This window comes from Cotesia glomerata, linkage group LG10 (assembly GCF_020080835.1).
Source record: "Cotesia glomerata isolate CgM1 linkage group LG10, MPM_Cglom_v2.3, whole genome shotgun sequence".
In the NCBI taxonomy this organism is placed as follows: domain Eukaryota; kingdom Metazoa; phylum Arthropoda; class Insecta; order Hymenoptera; family Braconidae; genus Cotesia; species Cotesia glomerata.
Genome location: NC_058167.1, coordinates 9923708 through 9945871, shown reverse-complemented (window position 1 = coordinate 9945871; position 22164 = coordinate 9923708). Strand labels below are relative to the sequence as shown.

Genomic DNA, 22164 nt, shown 5'->3' with positions numbered 1-22164 from the left:
TAGCAAAGTGCCTGGAGGGTGTTCCGTTATAAAAAAAAAAAAAAAAAAAAAAAAAAAAATGAGTAACGCATGAACACGGTTTTCTTGTGCCGTACAAATGCGGCGTGTGTAAAAAATAAAACAACTTCTGGGAGCTAGAGAAAAAAATAAAAAAAGGGTAAATTACCTAGGGGGCTAGAAAAAAATGCATGAGTGAGTGGTAGTCCATAGTCACACCTCTGGCCCGAGGGTTGACGCCCTTGCCGTGTTGCGTCATATATATTCTGCATCAAGTGTAGTGCTCGAAGAAGCCGTGTTTCTGCACAAAGACCCACGCCCGTCAGTAACGACCCGGAAAATCAAGCTTATGCTTTTGGATCTGGTGGATGAGTCTCTGAACCGCCGTTCCTCCTCACTAACATACTCCAAAAGCTCCCTCACTTCATATTGTTTTCATCATAGATACACCTCTTACACGTATTGTGCAAGTACCAGTGTCTACTGGTAACCCACCAGCTGCTTTCACCGCACCAGTCAACGAACTAGCCGCTGGGTAGCTTCCAAAACCTAATTTTCGCTAAGGTTACTTTACATTGTTATTTTATTTTTATTATTATTCAAATTTTGACCCGAATTAAAAGAAAAAAACTTCAAATTATTTTCAATTTTAAGCTCTAATTGAATCAAAAAGTGTAATTTACACTACATTGAGGTTCAAAATCATACATTTTCATTCAAACAATGATCATTGTTCTAATGGAACTCAAAATTAATGATTTTGTTCAAAAGTCATCGAGAAAACATCAAATCATTACTATTTATCAACGTAATAGAATTAAAAAATGATGTTTTGACCAAATTAAGGTTCAAATTTTCATAAATAATGATTCTTTTTGTTCGGAGAATAGTAATTACTCTAAAAAAGTCCAAAAATCAATGATCTTGTCCAAAAGTTATCAAGAAAAAATCAAATCATTGCTATCTATCAATGCAATAGAATCAAAAAGTGACGTTTTGACCAAACTAAGGTTCAAATAATTATTCTAAAAAAAGTCAAATAAATTAAAATGTTCAAAAATAATCAAGAAAGCATATTAATTAAAATTTCGACCCAAAATAATAAACATTCTCCTCATGGAATTCAATAAACACTCTTGAATTCTCGTCGAAATAAACTTAAACATAAAAATCTCACAAACAGAAAATACCCTAAACAATACAGTTCGAATTCAGAAAGAAAAACTTAGAAAATGATTAAAGCAATTGGCTAAAGAAGTACTGCCAGTGAAGTAGCACGAGAAGAAATCCAAAACTCCCCTTATTTCCTCTTTTTTCGCTTTTAAATTCGTTCTATTTCTTAACCGGGACTGGCACCGTATCGTTTCTTTCGACCCTTTCCACACATTCGATTCGAGTTTTCCTGCTTCCGTGGCTCTTATCTCAACCCGTTGTATGATATCGATTCGTAAAGTTTGACGCGTACCAGCTGGAAAGTACTTATACTTGAGCCAGCATCATCCACCAGCAGCACACCAGCTACCAGTTCTAGCAGTAGCAGCAGCAGCAGCAGCAGCAGCAGTTCAACTAAGAGCTAAAGTACCAACAGAAGACCGATGGCACTGTTCCCGAGTGCACCCACTTCTGAACGTGATCGAGAATAGGTCTCGTTAGTAGATCCTTTTCAAGTTCTCTTCTTTATTGAGAAATATCTTTCATCCTTAACTCTCTTCAATTTAAACCATCAGAAGAAGCTTCTCTTTTCATTTAAATTCGCAATTCGGGATGTCCTTTATTTCCATTAGCCATTACTCATTAGTCATTACTCATGAACCATTAGTCAGATCTTGTCACGAAGCAAACTACCAGTAACTGAATGAATTAAATCTTCCAGCGAGGTTTTATAAATTCATGATATTATAAAATATAATAAATTGTGTGAAATTATAAGGTAACGCAATACAACGGGTAATAAATAATATCACCACTCTTCTCGGGTATAGGAAGACTAAATTGATAGTCATTTTCTTTTTATTCACTGCAGTACCACCACCAGAATAGGATGCATACCCTCTTGACTCGTATTACACTTTCTTTCTTTATTTTTCCCCCCTCGACTCTCCTCTTCATTCTTCTTTTTTCAACAAACTTATCACGAGGTATTATTCACCATCACGAGAGGCAAAATGGAATAAGCACTTTTCCTGTGCTTCAAACACGGTATAAATTACTACCTACCGTCTAGCAGCACCGCCAAGTCTGTAAGAGTGTGTGTGTGTGTATGTGCAAAAAGTGTGTGTAGTTATAGTTACACAACCGATCGAAATTGCTAATTTTTTAGCGGATAATAGTCGTGGTGTAAAGCCAACTATCGGTAATTATTACAGTAGCTGGTTTAAATGTCAACTTTCAGCACGAATGTTATAGAGTTGAGAACAATATTTTAATTACAGAGATAATAACGAGTATACCAGAGAGCTGAAGAAAAAACTAATAGTAGGAGAGGTTCACCGAGGGCGTTGTTTTACAAATTAATTAGAGCTCATTCGGAGTAACCTATTTAAATAATTAAAAAATTTTATAAAATATTAAGCTGGGTAACCGAGAATGAAGCTTACTAAACATAAAACCGTACCCGTGTGGTGGAATAAATAATAAAAATGTATGGAAATAATTCTGTCGAAAAAGTTATATCAACATGTCAGTAAGGGAAAAAAAAGAGAGAGAGAGAGTTGGGGAGGTGTCACGGTATTCTGTCTCTTGGAGCACTTTTACTAATTAATAAATACTCTGGGCTGAAAAAAAAAATGTAAAAATGAAAATGAAAGCATGGCACAATTGATCCGGCATCTGACTTATTCATCACATATTTGAAAACATAGGGGGCTGAATCCATCAACGATATGACACGCATCCAACAACCATCAACCCTTACCCGCCGGCAAAACCCAGCTAAAAATATCAAGGATGAATAAAAGTAAAACGTGTGTATCGAGCGTATACTAGCTAGAGTTGCTAAGGATTTTTCTCAGCCCCTTTTATTTATCTCGAAACAATATTTATCGCGGTTTAAAAGGAAGCGACGAGACGTGAAGAGAAAAGGCTTTTCGCCCTTTTACCTCCGTGGTTGCTAGCGAGATCTACGTATGTATTCTCCTAATTGCCACTGGAGATGGGAATGTATAGGTGGTTGTACTTGTAGATGGAACTTTTTCGCCGGTTCGTTACCAACAAACCCTTTGGCAACATATTCTGGCAGTGGTATGGTGCGGATAATACACCGCGAGCTGAAAAGCTTCTGGGCTGATGTGCCTGAGCTGGATGACTGACTGGGAACCAGAAACACAAGCAGAAACAGAGGCAGTAGGAAGTAGGATTGAAACAAGAGGCATTATTGTTATTTCGGATCCATGAAGAAGAGACAGGGATCTAAACGAGGACAGAGTATGCCCCTCTGGATTTGGTAGGAACGAATGCACAGAGTATCGGCACGATAACCACCGGTTGGTATTGATCCTCGCGGGGGTGAGGGTGAACCCATCACACTGAGAGCACTAGATATACCCAGAGACTGGGTTATAGTCTGTGAGCACAGAGAGCTGCTTCATACCGCTCGGGGGGACTACCCAATGAGGTATGAGGCATGAGGCATGAGGCATGAGGCATGAGGCATGAGGGGCGAATGGGGACGATCAAGGGAGCTACAGCCAGACAGCAGAGCAGGAATAGAATGTTGGGGACACTCTCTGCTGTGAGAGACAGTTGTTGGCTTGGGTTCGTCCCTCTGGTGACTGGCTCACACACTCACATACAGACTCAAGTCAACGTACTGGGTTAGGATCACTAACCTAACGTAACTAAGGTTACTAAGAAGAGAGTCACGCGAAAAAATTTTCGTCCAGGCCACAGCAAAATTATGATATAATACATTGGGAAATTTTTTCAGACAATGATTTGATGTTTTGCTTTAAACCTATGGTTCAAAAATGATTAAGGTCATATCAGAAATTTTAGTGAGGTTACATTTAATGAATTATCTTGAGAGGCATAAGAAGTTGCTCCGTAACTTGGTAGAGCTTCCAGAGGTCGTTATCCAGGTCCAGCTTGAACGTGGAAAGTTGATCGTCAAACAACGGGCAGATATAAACTGTCGTTAAGCAGAGGATCCAGTGATGCAAAGCTCTTGTCATTGATCCTAAAGTACTCACGTTATGAGATGAGGATTACTCGGAGTACTCAGCGATGATAAGGCTGGCGTTGCCCTGCGCTGGTGGTATTAGTTGATGGTGTGGAAGCGTAAGCTCACCAAGGCCAGGGGTGACTGATGAAATATTTGCTAGCTCCTGGGGTCGCCGGGGATGTCCACGGGGAATAAATGAGGGCTGGATATTTATTTAGGCGGATAGCTGGGAGGATAACCGGCTGGTTGATGAGAAGCTCCTTCGACGGAGAAAACGCAGTTGTGGTAGTTCCAGGCTGTTGTGTGTGTCGTAGGTTTCAGTTCCTGGAGGAGCTCAACGACGAGCCAAATGACATTATGAACTGTCCGTATAACTCTGCCCGCTGGCAACTTGTACATCTTCTCGGCAGCTTCGGAAGGGTCTCCTCTTTGCCAGGCCACAATCTACCACTTCGTACCGTCTCGTGAAATTACCGCGAAACTTGCTTAATAACTTGTTACAAACAATCAACGAGAAACACTACTACTACTACTTCTACCACTGCTGATAATACTACATCTAGCAGTGTTGGTGATGCTCCTATGGCTCTGGTGGTGAAGGAGAAGATAGAATCATTGAGGATGTTTCTCCTCCGGATGTTGTTGTTGTTTCCACGGTTTTATTTACTTCTGAAAGTTCAACTGGAAGTTATGCGCAGAAATAATGCCACGTCAAGAACATATGAAGTCAGCAATTATGTTTCTACAATTGAATTCATTCGTAATAAGGTATATTATATGTATGTTTTGCTGGATTAACTTCTGGTGAAGTCATCTGGAACATATCAGTGAATTTTTTCACGGCAAACTTCACTTTTAAAATAGAATTCGGAATTTATTGCACCCCAACTTGGAAACTACAGTGCAAAGAGCATGAAAAATTTAAAAAGCTCACTTTAAACTTCGTCGAAGTTCCGGAGGAAAGCATGAACGGGGCACGTTCGCAGTGACAATTTCCGAGTTATTCACACACACATCGCTCAAACAATGCATTAAACATGAGTGATTATTTAGGTGATCTCGGGCATGAGTCGGGGAAATGACGCTTCCAAAATATGTATCGAACTACAAAAATAATCCAGGGGTTCTATTCCATTTATCGGTATGTGAATAATTTAAAAGAGTAAATAGGAGGAAGCGGAGTGGCGTGCTCGTGAAAAGCATCAAATGTGGAGCGAGTCATTCATTGATTTGAAAACTGGGAGCTCGAAAAGGGTGTTGCGCGTGCAAAAATCGCGTATTTCGATCGAACTTCGTTCATTGTGAGCAGCCAACCGTGCCCGCGTGTAAATCCCGTAATTCTCTATCTCTGCTCAACTCTACAACACAATTACGGGATATAATTCGACGATTGAGTTCTCTCGTTTTGTTTTTTGGTTCACTTTTCTATCGCATATGAGCATTAATCCTAATCATCATTTCAATACCGTCAGGAAATTTTGTTTACTATTCAGATTCAAATTCAGAATAAAAAAAAAAAACAGATAATTGATAATTATAATCATAAAATAATTTCTGTAAAATCACGGATACCACTTTGCAGAATGTTTTATTTAATACCCTTTCTTTTATTTTCACCAGCATGTTTTCATTCCAAGGATTGTCATTGTTATTATGATTACAATGTTTTTCAGTGTATTTTTGTTGAAAGCTCGTTTAACTGAAACTTGCTATTCACCGAGTAGCATTCACTTATTCAGAGTCATTCAAAACGGGAGTTTCTTTCTTTTATTTTCTCTTGTCTTCTTTCCGAGCTGTTTTATTTTCAGCGGCGAGTAATTCTTCTAAATGTCCATGCAAAAAACTCCACACACTTACCCTTATCTCGCTAAATTCCGCGACTCTTTTGTCCTCAACCCTTTACTTTTACTTATTTATTTTTTTTTTTATTATCTCCGTGAGCTTTTTCAACGCAACTTATTTTTTGCTTTCTATCGCGAGGCCACAATCCGCACGAGAACTGACCGTGTGTCAGCGGGCAAAAAATTCCGTCACTTTGTGTCGAGCTTTTTGTCACTCTGCGAGGGATCTTCAGTAAAAAATTTCATTGCAACCCCTTTGCCTTATTTTCTTTAAACCGACACCTTCATGATGATCTTTTTTTCTTAATCCTTGATTATTTAAACTGGTAAAATTAAAACCGAGTTTTTAATCACTTAAGGCTTTAACTTTTTACAACTCAAACCTTTTAAATAAATCTAAACCTAAAAAATTTTTGACAAATCTAAAGTCATAAAAAAAATTTTTTTTTTCAATTCAATTTCTTTTAAAATTACTTAAATATAAAAATTAAATAAAAACTTTAAATATTTTGTAAGCAAAATTAAAAAATTCAATATTTAGTTTAAATATCCAAAGGATCAACAATGAAGCTAGAAGATTGTGAAAATTAGTTAGTAAAATTTATATTGCAAATATAAAATCTAAAATTTAAACGGAAAATGACGACAATGAAATATAAAATAGTTTAATCACAGTATTAATATCCATCTAAAATAAATGTAAATTAAAACGAGTCACTTAGATTCGTCCCTTTCTAGAGGCATTCCCTGAAGCACTCAGACTCATCTCGCTGTCGAGTCTGGATGATGGTATTCAAGTTCTCGTGGGTTTTCATAACGACGCAATTTAACAGAGGATTCAAATAAGTAAGCCAGCAACCAGCGGAGATGAGCAAGACAATGCTCGCGCTTATGACGGAAAAAAACTTCAAAATTAAAGCAAACTGGGTCCTCGCAATAACCTCCCTCGAATCTTACCTTTCATCTTGCACTTAAAAACACAAGTAATGCTGGAAGAACAGAATAAGAAAAAATAAAAACTCACCTAAGAGAGATACTTCAGGAACCAGAAATCTTTCAGCCTCAGCCATAGTGGGTAGAATTTTTGGGAGCTCTATCTGTTTTGTTCTGTGAGTGGCCCGAACTCAGCCCAGGGGGAACTCTACCTTGAAGAATATTCCGCTAGTCTGGCCTCTTAGTAGCAGTTCTGGTGCTGGAGCTGGAGCTGCAGCCAACAGAGTATTCAAATATTTAAACACGAAAATACGGGGAAGATGCGGACTATGAATTATGCATAAAGCGTTTCTACTCCCTCTCACACCCACTCATATTTCTCAACCACTCTTTTATTCACCTCCTCTTTCTCCTGACCGTCTCACCTCCGCTCTCTTTCAAACACACAGATATAGATATACAGAGCCACCCTTTAAAACTTACCAGGTCGTGTTTCTCGTGCGACCGATTCCTCTCGTTAGTCATGGCCACATTCTACATTCTATGGGCTACATGTAACTAAGCAAACTTTATACTTACATTGCAGACGGATGTGTGAGTCCTTTCACGAATTCCCGATACAACATCTCCCTTTCATTGTCGGGTGCTCGGTTTCTGATCGTCTGAACCGTGGCCTTGAGCTTGATCTCCAAGGTATGATCGATTCCGAGATCTCCGCTGGCTAAGAGCTGTTCGTCGAACTCCTTCGCTCTTTGCTTGTAGCTTACTACTCTCTAGTCGTGGGTTTTGATGTACAGTTACGGTTTTTAGACACCTACAACCTGGAAATTGGATTTTAATTATGATACAATAGGTCTTAGAACGTTCGTTTCGGAAATTTTGGGCTTGTGGCATTTTTAATCAGTTGAATTACGAAATTCGACTAGAATCCTCCATGAAAAAAAAAATATATGTCGAAATATATAAAAAATATATTTTAGATATATTCAAGATATATCTTAAGGAAGTCCTTTCGCTCCAGTTGAGTCACAACAACTGTAGTAGTCAATACTCGATAAATTAAAATAAAAAACCCATAAAAATTCCTAAAATTAAAAAATAAATAGTATGAGGCATTAATCGTTGAAATTTTGAAAATTAAAAAAAAATAGTTAAATACAAAAATTAATTTGACTCTTGTAAATCAGCTATTAGTAACCTGTCCGTGATTTGGCAACGCTATATTTCGTTTGTTTACATTTTCATTTACACAATATAACCTTAACCATGTTTAAGTTTTTGCAGTCAGTGTAAATAAATAAATTAATTAAAAATGTTTAGTCATAAAACCATAACATTCTAATGTCCCATGGCAAGAATGCTAGTATTTTTAAATTATTGTTTTATTTTTCAATTATGAAATATGAAAATTTGTTAACAATAAATTAATTAATAAGTATGAATGAAAAACATAAGTGCGTTAAAGTTTAGTTTGAATTTATTGAATGGTCTGAAGCTCGCGCGCTACGCAACGTTGCCAAATGTTCTGACGCCATTTAAATGTAGGTTACTCAAAAATTTTCTGTGATTTTATAATTTTAATTTTTCCATAAATTCCACGGCAGTCTATATATTTTGTGGCAAAAAATCAAACCTAAATATTTCGAAAACCTTATTTTGAGTTTTTTTTTACCCCATCTAATCGGTGGTTAATGCCATAATTCAAGAAAGTTGTTAAGGTTTGACTTTCTCGTAAGACTCGGAAAAAATACTAACATTTTTAGAAATTTTTTTTTCAAAAATTTCCACAGTGAAAAATAAATTAAACTTCACTAGTAGATAAATAAGGACTTTAACTATTAGATAAAACTTAATTTTATGCATAATCTAATATTTTTTATTTAACATTGATGGCGAAAGGACCTCCTTAAAATACATAGCTAAAAATATAAAAAAAATGTATTTTGAATGTATCTAAAATATATTTGAAATATATAAAATATATATGAAAATCGGCCAAAAGTTAGTTATTAAAAATATATTTACTATACATAATATGAAAAATCATTTTTAATATCTTCGATTAAAATCTGGAATCAATTGCCAGCTGATTGTACGATGTTAGCAATCTTTAAGGAGATATTGCCCCAAGAAAAAGACACCAATAGGTTCGGGCTATCGGTTTCTTTCTCACGCACTAGTGCTGCCTCTCTTTACAGACTATCGCTCACTTACTTCCACTCACGTAAAATATCGAAAGCCACTAACTTCAAACATTTCTTATAAAAAAATGAATACCGTTTGTTTGTGTTATTTTTGATAAAAAATACTTGTTATAACTTCAATTAAATATTCTCAGTTTTTCAAAAAAATCCTAAGAAAAGTATGGTTGTTATTCCATAAAATGTTCACTCTAACTACGGTCAGAATAGGGAATACATGTTAAATGTACGATTTTTAATTGCTAATATTTCAAAAATTAGCACCACAAGGACTATTAAAAAAAATTTATTCGTATAGAGAACACTAAAAAGTACGCGTATTCAAAAATTGAAGAATATTGTAAGGAAAATGACTTTGCAAAGTACCTCCTTGAGGAGTTTTGAACGGCTTGTTATCAATATTTTTTAGAATTGGATAGATCATAATATGCATTCATTGTTATATTATTTGGTGATGCTTGAGTGATTGATTGAGTGTTTAGCATGCTACTTTATATATTATATATTATATTAAATAAATAAATATTAATAATAATAATAATTTATATATTTTTTATAGATTTTTAATATGTTTAAAATATATTTTTTATGTATTTCGACATATATTTTTTTTTTTTTTTTTTTTTTATGGGGGATCATTGAAATTTTTTAACTTTCAATCTTATAAAAATTGCCCTAAAAAATTTTTTATTAAACTAATGTCATAGAAAATTATATTTTTGATGCAATAAACCTCAAAAATGCTTTAATTTTTTATTAAATCTTTCAAATTTAAAAATTATACCTAATTCATTGAAATTATAGATTATCATTAAAGCTAAATTCTTGAAATATTGGCTTTGTAAAATTTTTTGTAGAACTAATAACATAAAAAATTGTATTCTTGATGCAATTTATCCTAAAGATTCATCAGTTTTTTATTAAATCATTTAATTATTAAAATGAAATCAATATCATTGAGATCATAGGAGGTAAAATATTAAAATAGTGGCCTTAAAAATTTTTTTTTAGAACTAATGTCATAAAAAATTGTGTTTTTAATTAAATAAACTCTAAAAATGCACTAATTTCTTGTTTAATCACTCAAATATTGACCATACACTGAAATAATCAGAATTTTAGAGGGATAATTTTCTAAGAAAACTTATTTAGAATCAAATTTATTATCTTAATTTTCTGAATATTTACTCACAATAAATTTATAAATAAAAGACAGAAAAAATTAATATGATTTGGCAAATTAATAATTTGTTTCATAAACATTCGCTTGAATAAAAATAAACAAAACAATTACTCCAGTGATTGAGCACAACAGTGATGGGTAAAACAAAATAATCGAAATCGCAAACAACAAATAAGCACATAAAGAATTACAGCTTAAAAACAAAAATACAAATCGTGCAAACAGTGAATCGGAGAAAAAATGAAAATCCCAACTCCCGACTATTATAATTGTTTCCTCATGCGAATTAATACAACACCGAGCTGCCCGGGATAGAGAATAAAACGCTTTTCATTGGGTGTCCGCCATGCTCACTGTTTAAAGTACTTTTTGCTTCATATTTATCCTCCTTTCCTCATTTCATCCTATTTATTTTATTCCATCCCATTTTATTTTATTTTATTTCACTTTATTTAATATATACCATCTACTTTTTTTATTTTATTTATTTACCTTGCATATATTTAAAACTACGTACCGCTGGTCATCGGCCATGCGTAAAGACAAATGTCCGGCGCAATTATATCACTGCGTATTTTTTGTGTGCTAGTCGAGTAGTACCGAGGCTGCCTCTGCACTGATTCTGATTTTGTACCGAGTAGCCCCATTCGAATTATTCTCGTGTTAACTCATTCGTTTATTCCAAATTTATCAGAATGCATTTATACATACATATACATAAATACATACATACAAATACATATAAATACATATTTATGCATCTCACTTTTATTCTCATATATTTATTTTATTTTCTTTGCGCATGCTAAATTAAACTCCATTCTCTTCCCGTCCGTTAATTTTTCATCATTCAAATATTTTTTTACCTAAATTAGATAACCCTGCAATTACTTCCATTGTTTTTAATTGCAATTTCTTCATAAATTATTACAAACAAATTTTTCTTCAAATTCTATGACTAAACTAAGAAAATTTTTATTTTGCTTTAATATTTTAAGGGGGGGGGGTCCATGTAAGAGCATTAAAATCGGTCATTTTTTTTAAATATTTTTAAAGGTGATAAAATAATCTTATTATTTTTAAACTTTAACACACAACTTTATTGAACCTTTTTAGGATACAAAAGTAATTTTTTTTTTTCTTTCAAATTGACGTCTCAGGATAATTTTTTATCTTCTGCCTCCGACGCGAGGTCCCAAACTGCTCTATTTATCGCTCATTAACCATTGATTTGAAACAAAAAAACTAAAGTGTTTTCTTTTTAGAACATATTAACGGAAAGGATAAATCTTTAAAATTAAAAAAAAAAAGTATAAAATTCAATATAAAATAATCCTTTGAAAGAAAAATCAGAATTTGGGGCTATTTTTTGACATTTATGACCTCAAAAAAGTAATTTATCAACGCAAAATATCTGAAATTTTAGGTTTATCCTTCCGATAGTAATATAGAGAAAGGCCTCACCAAATTTCAAACAAATCGATCAATAACTTTTTGAGTTACAACACGAGCAGTTTTTAAAAATACTGTATCTAGATAATCGCGTTTAAACTTACACAGAAAGTAAAATTTCTTGACTAGAGAACAAAATTCTTGGCTCAAGAAAATTTTCGGGTGCCTGAAGGAAAACCAAAGTTGTATTGGCCGAAGTAAAAATTTTTTCTTGAAATTCTATTCTTGGTGGGTCATTTTTTTTTAATTCAAATTATCATAAATACTCAATACAATAAATTTTTATATTTGATCAAGATTTTTACACGGAAAAAAGTAAACTGTAATAAATAACAGTCGATTTACAATAAGTAATGATCAACTGCTAAAAATTACCATTTCAAACAGTAAAATCGTGATTTTACTATTCACTTTATAATGTTTACCATTTAAACGTTACAATTTACTCTTTACATGGAAGAAAATACTATTTCAAACAGTAATATTCGCTATGTAAATGTCTAAAATGTTAAAGTATAATAATTAAGAATTCAGACTTTGATATTTATCATTTTGTACCTAAAAAATGATCTTATGGTATGTAAAAAGTATAAAATAAATTTAGTAAATTTCTAATACAAACAACGTCAATATTTACAAAGTAAAATCGTAAATTTTAAACGCAACGCTAAAAATCAAACTGTAATTATTGACTTGCTTGGACTGGTAAAATGTATATTTTAAAAGTATAATTTTTACTGTTTCAAATGTTAAATTCTCCCAGAGTGAGACCCCCTTCTCTTTCATCTGAGTTCCCCTTCTTCTCATAATATGGACTAAATATTGAAATGGCAATTTTTACTGTTTGAAACTGTAATTCTTTAAGATGAAAGAGTCGTTATTTATTATAGTGACAGCTACTAATCACTTATTTTGGATATTAAATTATAAACTGTGGCTTTTATACTTTCTACATTGAATTCTGTAATATTTATATTTTTGCCACCCCGATGTCCACTTAACTGTTTGAAACTATAAAAATTAATCGAAGTCTGAGTGAATATTACAGTTTACTTTTTTCCGTGTAGATACTTTAGGGAAACAGCACCACCTACTTCAGCTGAGAAAAGAATTTTCTCACCTTGAGAAATTTTTTCTCTTGAATATTTGATACCCATTTGATATTATATTTTAGCGTGCAATTATACATATTGATTGAAAAAAAATGATTCAATATTATTTGATCTTCCCATTTGACATGTTAATCAATAAAAATATTAATGAAAATTTACTTCTATCTTTATATTTAATTTTTTGGACCAAGAAAAAAATTTTCTCACGATAAGAAAATTTACTTCTATCAAGAACTAAATTTTTTAGAGCAAGAGGCTGAATTTTCTCAAAACACCAAGATTTTCTTAACAAATAAATTTTGTTGGATCAAGATATGTATTTCTTAAAGTAAGAGAATTAATTTTGTTGGAATAAGTGAAATTTCTTGTGTCAAAAAAAAATTTTTTTTCATTCAAGAAAATAATTAGGAAGAATAGTATATTACACACCTAGGGAAGTAAAGTAAGAAATGTCTCAGATTACATGTAATTGTCGGCCGAGGCGAAGCCGAGGTTGACAAACATGTGATCTGAGGCTTTCTTATTTACTTCCCGTGGAGTGTATACTATTTTTTGCTCGACGAAGGCAGGAAGCGGCACTTTCGTTTAGCGCAGCGGGCCGAAAGTTGACGCTTTCTACCCATTGAGCAAAATAGTATATTACACACCTAGGGAAGTAAAGTAAGAAATGTCTCAGATCACATGTAATTGTTGGCCGAGGCGAAGCCGAGGTCAACAAACATGTGATCTGAGGCTTTCTTATTTACTTCCCGAGGAGTGTATACTATTTTTTTGTCCGACGAAGGCGGAAAGCGGCAACTTAGTTTAGCGCAGCGGGACGAAAGTTGCCACTTTCCGCCCGGAGGGCAAAAAAAAATATTTTCTTGACTCAAGTGAACCTTTTTTTCTGTGTATAATACGCACTACAATACGCATTCCAGCCCGCTTCATTATATTAGCTATAACTTCGTCAATATTCGAGATTTTATTTTTTCCTTTCGTCAGTACACGCTCAGCATACTATATTTTTAGATTATCGAAAAAAAAAATTGATTTTTTGAAAATTTTACATGGACTTTCCCCCCTTAAAGTACAAAAAATATTTTTATAAAAAAATATTGAATGTCGTTCTATCGAGCGTGATTCCTGATATATAAAAAAAAAATACATATATGTCTAATAAATATAAGATAAAAATGACAGTAGCCTTGGTGATGTAACTTTCACAAGGTTTTTCTATCAATCACTAGCATACTGTACAAAATAACCATATTCTACCGACAAGCATCACTTCTAGCTCAGTGATGTAACAAAAAATAATTTAAGCAAGCAAATAGAGACAGATAATTGTCTCTTACAATAAATAATACCCGTGTAATAGGATCTGGCTTTCCAAAGTCAATTAAATTTAAAAATATTATTAAATAATTTTATTGTAAATTGTAAAAAAAACGTCACATTATGTACTTGCATACTTTCGTAACCGTGATTGGCTCTGCAGACAAGGTCGGGTACAATTACGTTTTTTATTAGGTGTTATATCACTCATTAATCGCCAATTGACTCATTATTCATTATTGACAACCATACATCATTATTTAATATACTTTTAATTCTCCACTTAAATTTTATTTTTTTACGCTTTTTAACTCTTATTTTTTACTGTTGATTTTTTTATCAGATGTCAAGGTACTGATTTATTAAACAAATTTTAAATTAAAAAAAAAAATTTCTACTATTAATTGTTCAAATAATCGAAAGGAGCCTTTTAATTTAATGAGTAAATTAGCGAACCCGAATGAAACTCGGAAAAACTAAATATTTAAATGAAAAAAAGTTTATAAAATGTCAGAACAAACTTAATTGCAAAGAAATATAAGTTTTAAAAGTAGTGAGTTAAATAAAAGTTTTTTAACTGATACCGGAATCAAAGACTAGAGACCGAAGGCAATAATCCTCGGGCGCAACTAATCAGCAGCCCATTAATAACGTTAATTAATATAAGTAAATATAAATAATCAAGATATAAGATATACATAGGCTTTGGCAATTAATAAAGATTATTTGTCGACTTTAGTGACATCAAAGTATCCCATAAAGTCTCAGGAATTAATCCCCCGACTACTCGACTACGAAGCATTAAAATTTAGTAGCGGTGTGAAACTATATCTCAGGATTTTCCTCTTAACTTTATGAATATCCAAGACACTTAGCTGCGGAAAATTCGCTCCAGAAACACAGATATAAATTCAAATACACACACAGTGCACAAAAGTCTGGTCTTACGTGTTAGCCATTTTCCCTTCTAGGTCGGATTTTAATCAAAAGTTCGGAGTCCAAAACACTTGGGACAGAATTAATGTTAATGTTATTTAATATTTAACTCTTGGAAACAATATTTAATTGAACTAATCGTATTTAATCGTCTGCTCACTCGCGACGCCCTTGGGTAAGGAAAGGAGGGGGCGCAGGGACAGAAGGAGAAACACCAGCTGTAAAGTTTTAACCCGGGTCAAGTCTCATTGGTAAGTTTGCTTTGGACTGAGCTCAAGAGTCCTTTGTCAGAGGGCACACAATAAGCAATACCTTCAGTGTCCACCGCGAACTACCCTTTCGTTCGTTACACTGGTCAAACTGTCCTTTAACGTGTTCGACTCTTTGAGAAGGGAACCCTTTTCCCCATTCCTTGGTTTTGGGTCTGGCTCACGGCTAATTCACTGCGAACCCTTTGCCCTTTATCCTTTCTCTTTCATTGACAAGATATACCTTCAAATTACCTCCTCTGCACTATTGTTTACTGCTTTGTCTTATAACTTGTGTTTCTTGATCAACAAATCCTTGATTATACGCTCAACATTTCTCCTTCCTTTAATTACTTCTCTTGTTCGGTTATTGGTGATGGTTTGTGCTTGGATGAACGGGATTTACGGGCTTAAATAGTTTATAATTGGAGAAAAGGGCTACATTCTAGGAACTTTTTTTAGATTACAAGGTTAAAAAAACATAACATGACGAATAAGAATGTTTTTTTATGGAAAATGATTAACCATTTATTCCTTCTAAGCGCATCGATGAATTTCGCTGATTTTGAAAAATGATCAAGATAATTGTCTATAAAATATATCTGTTCAATTTCATTTCGATAGCTTCAAGTTAATCATTGATATCAATAACACAAAACCATTAATTATAATGTTTCTTGTGGAAGAAACTAAAAATTGTGATACTCAAAAATGATTGACCATTTGTTTCTTCTAAGCGTTTCGATGAATTTGGCTGATTTTGAAAAATGATCAAGATATTTGTTCATAAAATATATCTTTTCAATTTCATTTCGATGGCTTCAAGTTAATCATCGATATCAATAAGACATAAAATGATTAATTATAATTTTTCTTGTGGAAGAAACTAAAAATTGTGATACTCAAAAATGATTGACCAATGTTTCTTCTAAGCGCATCGATGAATTTTCCTGATTTTTGAAAAATAATCAAGGTATTTGTTCATAAAATATGCCTCTTCAATTTCCTTCTGATGACTTCAAGTTAACCATAAATTTTAAATTGACATTTAAATTTAGAATTGACCGGAGCAAGATCCATGATGAATATTAAATCTCGTAATTCAAGAAAAGTGAGTAAAATAACTTTGAGCTTGATATAAATTATAATAAATTCGATTTCCCAAACGTACAGAAAACGATAAATCCGTAGTTTTATATATCTTATCCTTCAGGGAGTGTAAAAAAGCGTTCGTGGGACTTTTATATACTCGGGCACAACTGTTGGTGATGAAAAAAGAGGAATAAAAGGCGAGCAGCGAAGAAGTTGAACGGTTAAAAGTTCTCATTGCGGACACAAAACGTTTTCTAGTAAGAATCGTTATCTAGCAGGGCTCCGGGGACTCGGGTGTCTCTTTAGGTAACCAGCTTTATGGCACCACCGGAAGAGTCAGTTAACCGCGTTTCCCATGGCTGCATCATCCTTCAACCCTTCAACCCTACCGAGTTGCAGAAACCAAATCGAAACCGGTCGAACCGGTTAGTTCATTTCACTAGACATCTTGCATTATTATCCATGCACTGAATCCTTCACATCAGCTTTGTTTCGGGGATCAAAAGAGGTCATGATGTCAATGCGAGGATCGGTGATTGCAGAGCGAGTTACCTGCAGAATTCCCCGTGAGAAGGTGTCATGTCACTTAGAACGGAATTCGAAATAGGTTTAATGTCTGTGCGAATTGGTAATGTACACTTCTGGAGGCACTTGAGTAAATTAGTGTTGGAGACCCTGGATTTCGTCGCTCAACAGCTCTGCGAGTCGCTAGTTGCTGGTTGCTCGTTGCTGAGAGTATTGACAAACCAGTGATTCAACTGTTGGCTCATTCTCCTTGATACGGGTTAATTAATTAATAAAACAGTCCCGGTATACTCTCGCAGGCTAACAACCCGGTAATTTGCCAAACAGGTTACACAAATATTTAACTTCTGTACGCTTTATTTTTACCTTCTGTTTGCTTCTCAGTCGCTAAAACTTTCAGTACTTTTTCGGACTCATCACTCTTCTTCAAAAACTTACATTCGTTAATTACTTACGCAACTTTCGTCATTTCTGCTGTCCGAAATCGAGTGCCACGTAGCAGTTTGAAGAATAACTTTCCCCCAATTCTAACTCCAAGTTACTTTGCTATATACCCCAGAAGCAATGTAGTCTCTACGGGTATGTTCTCTCTATGTTTTGTGTGAGTTTTATTGCCAAACATAAACTGATTCGATCAAAAGAAGCTGTTGGTTTTAGTGCCAACGAGGGAAGCAAAGTTAAAAGTATGACATTTCCGATAAATTGATTTTCAGAATTCCTTCTTGCGCGAACCATTAATTGCATTACAGGTGTTTATTGAGGTTCGAGGCTACCAAACGAATTCAACTAACAACATTTATAATTCTTTTATCCATCCAACAGAAAAACTTCCACGCCATGGGCGATTACAATTACTCATATCCTTACAAAGACCTTCTAACTCAAACTATTCCCCAACACGCTGTTAATTCTCACATTATAGATATCAAACATAGAGCCACGTAATTGGATTTTCGAAATCTAAAAATGTCGGAAAGTTGGTGACAAGTTTAATTCCTGATGAGCAACATCGAATCCGACCACAAATCTCTGAGCGCTTTAATTGTCAACTGATCCTGATGTTGCTTCTATTTTATTCAACTCTCCAAAGGAACAAGTGTTGCCGTTAATGTTTTAGAGAAAATCAATAAGCTGATGCTGTCGTGGAGCAGGATTACCAAATTAAAACTGCCCTACAGACTACACTAACCCAAGCTAAAATTGTAAAACGAAGCCAGGAGGATTGGGTGAGTTTATTGCACTTTAACCCTCGCTGTGCCTAACAAAAGAAGTTGCCAACTAGATGCTGGGCTTATGAATTAGATCCAGATCCCAGTTCCCGGCATAGGGGTTGCCGAATTTGGGACCAGTGGCTCGCTGTTGAAAGGGTCGCCACGTCATAGTTGGGAGAGGTTCAGCCATATGGGGCTTCTGAACCAGCGTCATCAAAATTCGTCTAAGCCTTGCATTTGCCGAAACGTCATTACCATTACCATCCCCATTCTCATTTCTGGTCGTCACACTGGAAGGAGAGAGACGTAATAAGGGTAGATACAGAAGAACGCAGACGAACACTGCACAAGATCCCCTATCCCTCGGATTAGGGCAATGAACTTTCAGCAGGTTTAGATGTTAGAATGGATTCGGGATAAGGATAATGAATCCCGCGATATGCTCGGTATCCATAAAACATCCAATATCGAGTATTCCAATTCCTCGGATAAAATAGTACGAGGACAAATTCGAGCTGGAATGTCACGATTTACTCGCTCCGAGATATGTTAATCGTCTTCTGCACACGACATCTATAAGGTGGTAGTCTATAGCACCAAGAAATATGATTTAGAGGCATGCTGAAGGTAGAAGCATGTAAGCATATGTGGGACTGGTATTAAACATACCTCAACATCCAATCTCCGCACATGTCTCCGTGCAACGGATCGTCTCCGTCTTATTCGTTGTTATAACCTCACGCCTCCTTCCAACATCCTACAACACTTGCTGTCTCTTAATCGCGATGCCAACGAGCAAAGTGCAATGTCACATCTGTTTTCGAACAATACCTCGTCTCTTCGCCAAGGACGTCTTGTGTCTCCGTCTCCACTTAAATCACATGCTCATATCGAGGCTAACAATTGTCAGGAAACTTTTACTTCCATTGTTCAGATCCAATCCAATCATTCGGAACTATTAAGGTTAGTTTGTCAGGTTTGCTGTTAACGAGATATTTTTTAAATGCTTTAGATGCAGTCGATTCCGCTCACTTTTGTGATCTACGCTTTGATCTTCGAGGACGATTGAGTAGAGGTTGAGAATTCTGACAGAAAATCCCGTTAGAAATTTTAAATTGATTTTTTTCATTTTTTTAAATTATGATTCATTGAGAGTTTAATAAATATTTAAGAAGTTATTTTAAATGTTCAAGAGGTTCTATTATTCATTGTACTGAAATTTTAATTGTGATCTTATCAAAACTGTCACATCCTCCCTGTACATGTCAGAAATAACTTGTATCAAAGCAGTCAAAAAAGTGAGCCACTATAAAAAAAAAAAAAAAAAAAAAAAAAAAAAAAACTTTTTTTAATTCTTCAAAGATCAAATATCTTTTTATTTTATTTAAAGATCTTTTTGAAGAAATGACTGGTCGCAGGATTACATTGTAATCTGTTTTACAAAAATTAATATAAAAAACATTTAATAAAATGTCTAAATAGACACAGGAGAGGTTCAAAGTGCTATCGCGGGTGCAACGAAATCGGCCCACCATTAAAGGTCATGAAGCTAGAATGAAAAAAGTCTGTTAATTATGGAATATTTATTAAATCATTTTTACATTCTTTAAAAGAATACAAAACAAACTAATTATTAATTTAAATAAAATTATTAAAAGAAATAAATATTATAAATTATTCACTTTTTATCCAGTCACGGGTGCGACGTAAAACTATTGCGGGTGCAACACGTCTCACTGTAGTGAATATAAAAATTTCCATGTAACTTTAAATTAAAGATATGAGATCATAGATGCTGTATCACTAATTAGCACTTTCCTATGTAACTAAAATAAATTATTTGTTTGGAATAGTCGGCGATTTATCAGACTTAAGGTTCATCTTCAGAATCGCTGTAAACATCAGAAACGCGTAACTTTTGCGTAACTTTTTTTGCAACTTTTCTACGTTTTTTTTTTAGTAGCAGTTATCAAAACTAATTTGCTTTTCAAATTAGACTTCGACGTTCGTGCAACACAAATGCTCTTACCCTCCTCAAATTGAAAAAAATTGGTATAAAAAAAAGTAACAAACACTGTGATTTAAAAATTTATGTCAAAGATCGTCTCCCGCGGAATCGCCCACTATTAAAACTTTGAAATTATAATTATTTCATCAACTGCAAAAGCAATTATCAAAAATAACTCTTTTGAGCAGTCTAAACTAATTTGCATCCTTTGATGTTTTCCAACGAAATTTGATTTTAGTAAAGCGAGATAATTTAACTTTAATTCGAGGTGTAAAATTACCTTATTAAAAATCTAAAATATTAACAGGCGTTTAATTACACTCGTCTAATGGTAACTGTTAACTAAACCGTTGATGTAATTTTAACAGGAACATAAATGTCGCATAATAAAATCAACTAGTCGAGTAATTCTGTGAAAACAGTAAATTTGAATAAACATCAACTGAGGCAGATAACCTTGACTAGTGAAATAGTGACTAGTGAATTTATTCCTTTGACGTTGGTAAAGTTTATTTTAGCGAAAATCAACAGCTGTAATAAAATTAAATTTCATAGTTTGGCGCCCAACCAACATTCTCTTAAAAATCAGAAGCTGAAAAATATTACCAATATTATCTTACCTGATAAATATAATAAAATATTTTATTTTATTTTATCTGAGCGAATACTGAAGTAGAGTGTAGAAGAGAATTCGTGTAAGCGATTCTCGTTTTGCCTTCGGAGTTCTATGAAGGCAATAGAAGCAATAGTACTCCATGATTGCATTCGTGATACACATACACGAGAGATATGAGGAAACTTTGGTATGTACGAATAAGAACCAGAAGCAGCAGTATAGCTTACAGAACGAGAAGCGTCTGAGAAACTATATCTGGTAGATACCTGGAGCATAATTGTGGAGCAGGAAACTCGAGATTTAAAGCAGTATCTATTGAGGAATGGTGATGCCGTCTCGTTCGCGTTCTCGTTCTCGTTTGCGATCTGCCGCTTCTGGAATCGCAGAAGGTATAAGGTAGTAGCGAGTGCCTCCTTTGACGCTGGGTGATCACATCGCTGGGTGATCACCCAGCTTTAGCATCAGGAAACCAGCTCCCATCAGTCACCCAGCTAGAGTCTTTGTTGTATCTAAAGACACGACACACGACATACGACACTAGACTGCTGTCTGCTGGTGGAAAGTCTTCTATTTCTGTCGCTCATTCTTTCTTTGTATTGCGATAGTTCTTTTTCCGCTTTATCTCCGAGTCCTTTATTTTTGCTATTTTTACGCCGAGAATAACGAGGACGGCACGTACGGAACGGTAACGCTCCCTCGTTTCTTTCGCTAAATTACTCGGTCTTCTGTTTTCTGTCGACAGCTCGGTCTTCAGCTTCAGCTTCACTATTCGCTGCTCCGTTTCCTCATCTCGGAATCCATCGACAAACACCTGTCTGCTTTTTTAAATATACTTTAACTGATGGAGTTTCGTCAGGACGGAGAGCAAATATTACTAAAGCAATTCGATTTTAATTACTCCAGATTATTATTGTTATTATCATCTGCTTCCAAGATGAAATTTATCCATACCTTTCATATCTATCTTTACTAATAAATGAAGAGACTTTTTTTTCTTTAAACGCCTAATTTAACAAAAATTATGAAATCAATAGAACAATTTCATTTTTTATTAATTTGAATTTTTTTATAATTAATTTAAAGCAGGATTTTGCAGACCAAAATGATGGTATGTTTTTTATTTCTTTTATTTTAACATACGATGTTTCGTCAGTTTTATTCTGACATCATCAGGCACCTATGTGTTTACAAACAAATAAATAATTAACAATTTTCATGTAAAATCAAAACCTGAGAACAAATATCTAAAAAATAAATTTATAAATACCTTAAAATTTTACAATATAAAAACGCACACCGAAAAAAAGGTAAGAAAATATTTTTCTTCCTAATT

At 34.1% G+C, this 22164-nt stretch overlaps 1 protein-coding gene and 1 long non-coding RNA gene across 3 annotated transcripts in view; both read left to right on the top strand.

Moving 5' to 3' along the window:
* LOC123272952 (protein gustavus) overlaps nt 1-22164 on the top strand; it is a 156044-nt gene that overhangs the window by 22144 nt on the left and 111736 nt on the right. The gene's annotated exons all lie outside the window — the stretch shown is intronic.
* Nucleotides 11500-22154, top strand: LOC123272953. The gene is made up of 3 exons (XR_006511204.1): nt 11500-11842; nt 14738-14745; nt 22144-22154. It is a non-coding gene; the product is annotated as an uncharacterized LOC123272953 (long non-coding RNA).